Source organism: Centruroides vittatus, unplaced genomic scaffold, assembly GCF_030686945.1.
Source record: "Centruroides vittatus isolate TY-2023 unplaced genomic scaffold, ASM3068694v2 contig_3318, whole genome shotgun sequence".
NCBI lineage: Eukaryota > Metazoa > Arthropoda > Arachnida > Scorpiones > Buthidae > Centruroides > Centruroides vittatus.
Window position 1 is genome coordinate 280,150 of NW_027122128.1, and position 7,244 is coordinate 287,393.

Consider the following 7,244-nt stretch of genomic DNA (forward strand, 5'->3'; position numbering starts at 1 on the left):
AATAGCAGAACTATAATGTTAAATTACAAAAAGATTGAAATGCAAATTATAAAATTATTTTCTTTTACATAATACTACGAAAGAAATTAAAGAAATGTCTGAAGCTATAGATAAGTCTAAAGTAATAAGAGAATTTGATGAAATGAAAACTAATGACGAAAGATCTTCGGACGAATCCATACCAGAAGATCAGGATAATGATACAGTAAGATAATACTTTTTAATTTTCCTTACTTTACACTTACAAGCCCATTCTCGTTCCTTGCTAAACTTTCAATAGTATTTTGGTACTTTAAGATTTTAATGACTAAAATAATTTCATACATTTTATATGATTCACCTTACAAAGTTTATGATCAGATTTTGAAAATATTTAAATATTACTTTGAAAATGGCCAATTTAACGAAAAGACTAATCGAGATATTTAATTCTTCGAAAATTGATTGTTACAGCGAAATGATAGCATTCGATAAAAAATATCACATAATTCCAAGTTATCTGCCAGCACAAAATATGTTTTAAATGGTTTTCTGGAGTACGAGTTTAAATATTTGTTGTATTTTTCGCGAAATTTCATCAATCGGCAGATTACTGTTTAATATTCGGCTGCGAATGGAACAGTTTGTCAGAACTGACTTTAGAAATTTAGAATTTATTCTTAATTGGTGTGTACTTCACCAATGAGATTGTGCCATTTCGTTCCATCCGAGTATCGCTAAAAACGTAATAAGGATACAATAAAATAAGTATTTTTTATATGTCATTATATCTCAGTATTTGATTTATATAATTACGTAAGGATTTAACACACCGAGTGACCAATTTAACATATTACAAAGATTCTTTATTTTCCTACTGTACACAATTTCATGAGTTTTTAAAATGTGTCAGACTGGTCGCTCGGCGTGATAAACCCTTACATAAGATAACCTTTGCAATTATAAATCAAATACTATGATATAATATAATAGAACAGTTAGAAGTACGAAATAATGTAATAATCTTCATCTTTGTTGTAGTAATTTACTGGTTTACCAATATATTTCTACTTTTCGCAGAAACCGACGAAATGTTCGGGTTGTTTTTCATACGTATTAGGCAAACTTGTGTCTATCTTTTCATTTTGCAAAAAGAAAAAGTAAAGTGCCAATGCTGAAAAAGGTACGTTAAAGATTACGTAAATTTTAAATATAACATGACTCTTATTAAATAAAAGTAAATCGGTGTACGATTTGGAATGCTTATGTTAATTATCGAAAACAAAAATAAAAATTTACATAAAATTCAATTCACTTTGACACTACGTCATTCTACCACTAAACAATTTATTCAGAATATAATGCTGTAACATCGTATCGCAAACACGAACAGGAAGAAATCATTTTGTTACAAAAATGATGCTAAAATAGCCCAGTTATAGGCGTGAAAAATAAAATAAACAATTGAAAACGGGTTTTTGATACCAATTCAATCATTTTGTATTAATTGGTCTTACAATCCAAGGGCACGACTTTAAATTCGATCGTCACTTTAGTGTCCGTCTACATCGTGATATCAACGGAATGAATCCACGTTTCTCGGCACATCATCAGCTTCATTGTGAATCACAATTGATTCTGTCGTTTGTCGATTCAGATAAACGGTGAATAACAGTTACATCTACACGAACATCTTTATCTTGCTATCACCGTACTTTCATTGTGTATGAAGTACCCGTGACAATAGAACACACTGCTGTTACTCCTAAAGAACAGATAAGTTAATAGAAACAGTTGATGCGACAACAGAATATTTTAGCCTTATCTTATAACTGGCTTTACTCTCTTGATTATAAAGACACTTTGTTATAACCGTATCTGGTTTTATCGTTAGGCTTAATTTGATACTCTGGGTATTGTTGTCTATGGTTATTTGTCCGAATTTTACGTTTTATTTTTTAATTGAATATATAATATTAAAACATTTAACACTCTCTCGACAAAAGTATAATATAATGTGAGTTTAGCAAAATTAAAAGCAGCGGTTTACAAATAATGAGTTTTACGAATTTGCTGAAATCACCAAAAAGGCTTTGATTTGTCTACAATTTTACATAAAATTTACGATTTAATTTGTGATCTCTGCCAAGTTTTGTATTTGTTTTGCCCGAAATTTACTCTGTGGCTCTACTTGTATGTTTCTGTATATATCTACACGTCTGGTTGTCTGCGTGTTTGTACATACAAGCGAGTAAACTAAGTTTTTAAAAAAAAGTTTAAAGTTTTGCATAAAAGACAGCTTCATAAAATATGTTATAAAATGAAACTCATATTATGACATTTTAAACACCACCGAGTCTTAAGAAATTAAGGAGCACACATTTAGTGAATAAGTTGGTTAACTGATCTAAATTATGTATGTGTTTCGGTGTTTTTTTCTAATACAGAATCCTGTGGAGTTGTAGTCTCGCGACACTGCGAAAGCAACAGCATAAATAAATGTATAGAAAGAATATTTAGTAACTTTATGTTATACGAATCTGATTTAACAGTAATATAACTTGATACATTATAAATACAACTACGCAGTGTTGCTTTATTGCTTATAGTCAATGCCTCTTTACATTTTCGGTATTCTTCAGGTCGAACTGTTATGGGGTCTTTCTTAAACCAGCAACGAAAGGTTACAGTTCAAGCTGCAGAATACCGAAAATATAGTTACTTCGTGGACATCCGGGATTAGTAACATTAAGCATAAGTTTCGTTAATTTCATAGTAGATACGCCACTGCTGATATAACTCCGTTTCAATCGTACACATTTGTATTTTTAAAGAATATAAAAATGTTAATTTAAAAAATTATTGAGATATTTTAATATTTTAGATAAAAATATTAATTATTTTTATTTTATTTTTACAGATTACAGACGAATTTTAGAAATTTTCGTCTATTGTAAATAGTTATTTTTTGAATTAGTTTCTAATTTATTTTTAATTCGTATTTGTCCATTTTCAATTTCATTTTTCTTTACTTCTTAAATAAGAATTCTTGTGATTACACAGGACAAAAAAATTACAAAAGTTAAAAACTACAAAAAAATCTACAAAATAGAAAATTAAAAAAAAACTTGAAAATCTAAAACTGAAAAAACAGATTTATTTTCTATTTGTTTCGTTGTCTTTTTTTCATTTCTTATTTTATTTGGTTTTTCTCTTCTTTGTTTTTCATTTGTTTTTTTAAAAAAAAGTTTTTTGTATATTGAAAAACTCGTTGCAGTAAAGAACAAAAATAAAGTTTTTGCGAAAAGAGAGAGAGAGAGAGTGACGGCGAGATACTTGAGTATCTCTGTCTCTTATTGGTGAATCTATCCGTAAAAGTTACGACATTTATCTCGTCTCTAATCACCTGTACCATCCTGCAACGTATATATTAAGGTTAACGAGTAGTGATTTTTAAATCGTGCTTTTTTCGAACGGTATAAGGGTTACGTTTCTCTCTTAATTTAACTTAATTAATTAATAAATAACCCATTAAAACAAACAGAAGATGGGATGACGTAAAGCGAAAAAGCAAAGCTCTTCAATAAAATAATTAACGCGAAAAGAGCTACATAATATCTATTAAAACATAAGTTTGATTTGTCAAAGTGCAGTGATTTCTCTACCCCCAGCACATTACATGGCAATGTGTTTCCTATTGTCCAGCTCTTGTCATTGCTAAACTGATTACTCTAATTATGGATTTATTACTGAACTAAAAAGGTAATGCTACCTACTCGTTATTCGCTCGAAAGAGGTCCGACTACCCTTTAATTTCAATCAAAAAATACCGTTCGATTAATTTGATCTGCACAATTTTCTTCTGTAGTTCAATATTGTTGAATACACACAAATAGACCCGTCATATCAAAATACAGAAGACGTGCAGATTTCTTGGTTGTGATCATTCAATTATGATTGTGATCACTCAATTTTTCTTTATTTATTTTTTATTTGTGTCTAAAAAAATTTCATTCTATGAGTATTCATTCATCATTTGTAATGTATTTGTACTGTTTCGTTTATTAATCTTTTGAATTTGAAACAAAAGTTCATTCTTTGTTTATTTATTGCTTGTTTGTCACGACAGAGAAGATAATTTCCTGTCCGTTAATTGTCGTTCGTACTTCAAAGTCCGTTCCTTGTTTGTCACGACAGAGAAGATAATTTCCTGTCCGTTAATTGTCGTTCGTACTTCAAAGTCCGTTCCTTGTTTGTCACGACAGAGAAGATAATTTCCTGTCCGTTAATTGTCGTTCGTACTTCAAAGTCCGTTCCTTGTTTGTCACGACAGAGAAGATAATTTCCTGTCCGTTAATTGTCGTTCGTACTTCAAAGTCCGTTCCTTGTTTGTCACGACAGAGAAGATAATTTCCTGTCCGTTAATTGTCGTTCGTACTTCAAAGTCCGTTCCTTGTTTGTCACGACAGAGAAGATAATTTCCTGTCCGTTAATTGTCGTTCGTACTTCAAAGTCCGTTCCTTGTTTGTCACGACAGAGAAGATAATTTCCTGTCCGTTAATTGTCGTTCGTACTTCAAAGTCCGTTCCTTGTTTGTCACGACAGAGAAGATAATTTCCTGTCCGTTAATTGTCGTTCGTACTTCAAAGTCCGTTCCTTGTTTGTCACGACAGAGAAGATAATTTCCTGTCCGTTAATTGTCGTTCGTACTTCAAAGTCCGTTCCTTGTTTGTCACGACAGAGAAGATAATTTCCTGTCCGTTAATTGTCGTTCGTACTTCAAAGTCCGTTCCTTGTTTGTCACGACAGAGAAGATAATTTCCTGTCCGTTAATTGTCGTTCGTACTTCAAAGTCCGTTCCTTGTTTGTCACGACAGAGAAGATAATTTCCTGTCCGTTAATTGTCGTTCGTACTTCAAAGTCCGTTCCTTGTTTGTCACGACAGAGAAGATAATTTCCTGTCCGTTAATTGTCGTTCGTACTTCAAAGTCCGTTCCTTGTTTGTCACGACAGAGAAGATAATTTCCTGTCCGTTAATTGTCGTTCGTACTTCAAAGTCCGTTCCTTGTTTGTCACGACAGAGAAGATAATTTCCTGTCCGTTAATTGTCGTTCGTACTTCAAAGTCCGTTCCTTGTTTGTCACGACAGAGAAGATAATTTCCTGTCCGTTAATTGTCGTTCGTACTTCAAAGTCCGTTCCTTGTTTGTCACGACAGAGAAGATAATTTCCTGTCCGTTAATTGTCGTTCGTACTTCAAAGTCCGTTCCTTGTTTGTCACGACAGAGAAGATAATTTCCTGTCCGTTAATTGTCGTTCGTACTTCAAAGTCCGTTCCTTGTTTGTCACGACAGAGAAGATAATTTCCTGTCCGTTAATTGTCGTTCGTACTTCAAAGTCCGTTCCTTGTTTGTCACGACAGAGAAGATAATTTCCTGTCCGTTAATTGTCGTTCGTACTTCAAAGTCCGTTCCTTGTTTGTCACGACAGAGAAGATAATTTCCTGTCCGTTAATTGTCGTTCGTACTTCAAAGTCCGTTCCTTGTTTGTCACGACAGAGAAGATAATTTCCTGTCCGTTAATTGTCGTTCGTACTTCAAAGTCCGTTCCTTGTTTGTCACGACAGAGAAGATAATTTCCTGTCCGTTAATTGTCGTTCGTACTTCAAAGTCCGTTCCTTGTTTGTCACGACAGAGAAGATAATTTCCTGTCCGTTAATTGTCGTTCGTACTTCAAAGTCCGTTCCTTGTTTGTCACGACAGAGAAGATAATTTCCTGTCCGTTAATTGTCGTTCGTACTTCAAAGTCCGTTCCTTGTTTGTCACGACAGAGAAGATAATTTCCTGTCCGTTAATTGTCGTTCGTACTTCAAAGTCCGTTCCTTGTTTGTCACGACAGAGAAGATAATTTCCTGTCCGTTAATTGTCGTTCGTACTTCAAAGTCCGTTCCTTGTTTGTCACGACAGAGAAGATAATTTCCTGTCCGTTAATTGTCGTTCGTACTTCAAAGTCCGTTCCTTGTTTGTCACGACAGAGAAGATAATTTCCTGTCCGTTAATTGTCGTTCGTACTTCAAAGTCCGTTCCTTGTTTGTCACGACAGAGAAGATAATTTCCTGTCCGTTAATTGTCGTTCGTACTTCAAAGTCCGTTCCTTGTTTGTCACGACAGAGAAGATAATTTCCTGTCCGTTAATTGTCGTTCGTACTTCAAAGTCCGTTCCTTGTTTGTCACGACAGAGAAGATAATTTCCTGTCCGTTAATTGTCGTTCGTACTTCAAAGTCCGTTCCTTGTTTGTCACGACAGAGAAGATAATTTCCTGTCCGTTAATTGTCGTTCGTACTTCAAAGTCCGTTCCTTGTTTGTCACGACAGAGAAGATAATTTCCTGTCCGTTAATTGTCGTTCGTACTTCAAAGTCCGTTCCTTGTTTGTCACGACAGAGAAGATAATTTCCTGTCCGTTAATTGTCGTTCGTACTTCAAAGTCCGTTCCTTGTTTGTCACGACAGAGAAGATAATTTCCTGTCCGTTAATTGTCGTTCGTACTTCAAAGTCCGTTCCTTGTTTGTCACGACAGAGAAGATAATTTCCTGTCCGTTAATTGTCGTTCGTACTTCAAAGTCCGTTCCTTGTTTGTCACGACAGAGAAGATAATTTCCTGTCCGTTAATTGTCGTTCGTACTTCAAAGTCCGTTCCTTGTTTGTCACGACAGAGAAGATAATTTCCTGTCCGTTAATTGTCGTTCGTACTTCAAAGTCCGTTCCTTGTTTGTCACGACAGAGAAGATAATTTCCTGTCCGTTAATTGTCGTTCGTACTTCAAAGTCCGTTCCTTGTTTGTCACGACAGAGAAGATAATTTCCTGTCCGTTAATTGTCGTTCGTACTTCAAAGTCCGTTCCTTGTTTGTCACGACAGAGAAGATAATTTCCTGTCCGTTAATTGTCGTTCGTACTTCAAAGTCCGTTCCTTGTTTGTCACGACAGAGAAGATAATTTCCTGTCCGTTAATTGTCGTTCGTACTTCAAAGTCCGTTCCTTGTTTGTCACGACAGAGAAGATAATTTCCTGTCCGTTAATTGTCGTTCGTACTTCAAAGTCCGTTCCTTGTTTGTCACGACAGAGAAGATAATTTCCTGTCCGTTAATTGTCGTTCGTACTTCAAAGTCCGTTCCTTGTTTGTCACGACAGAGAAGATAATTTCCTGTTTGTTTATTGTTTGTATTTAAAAACGAAAGTTTACATCTTGTTTATAATGTATAAAATC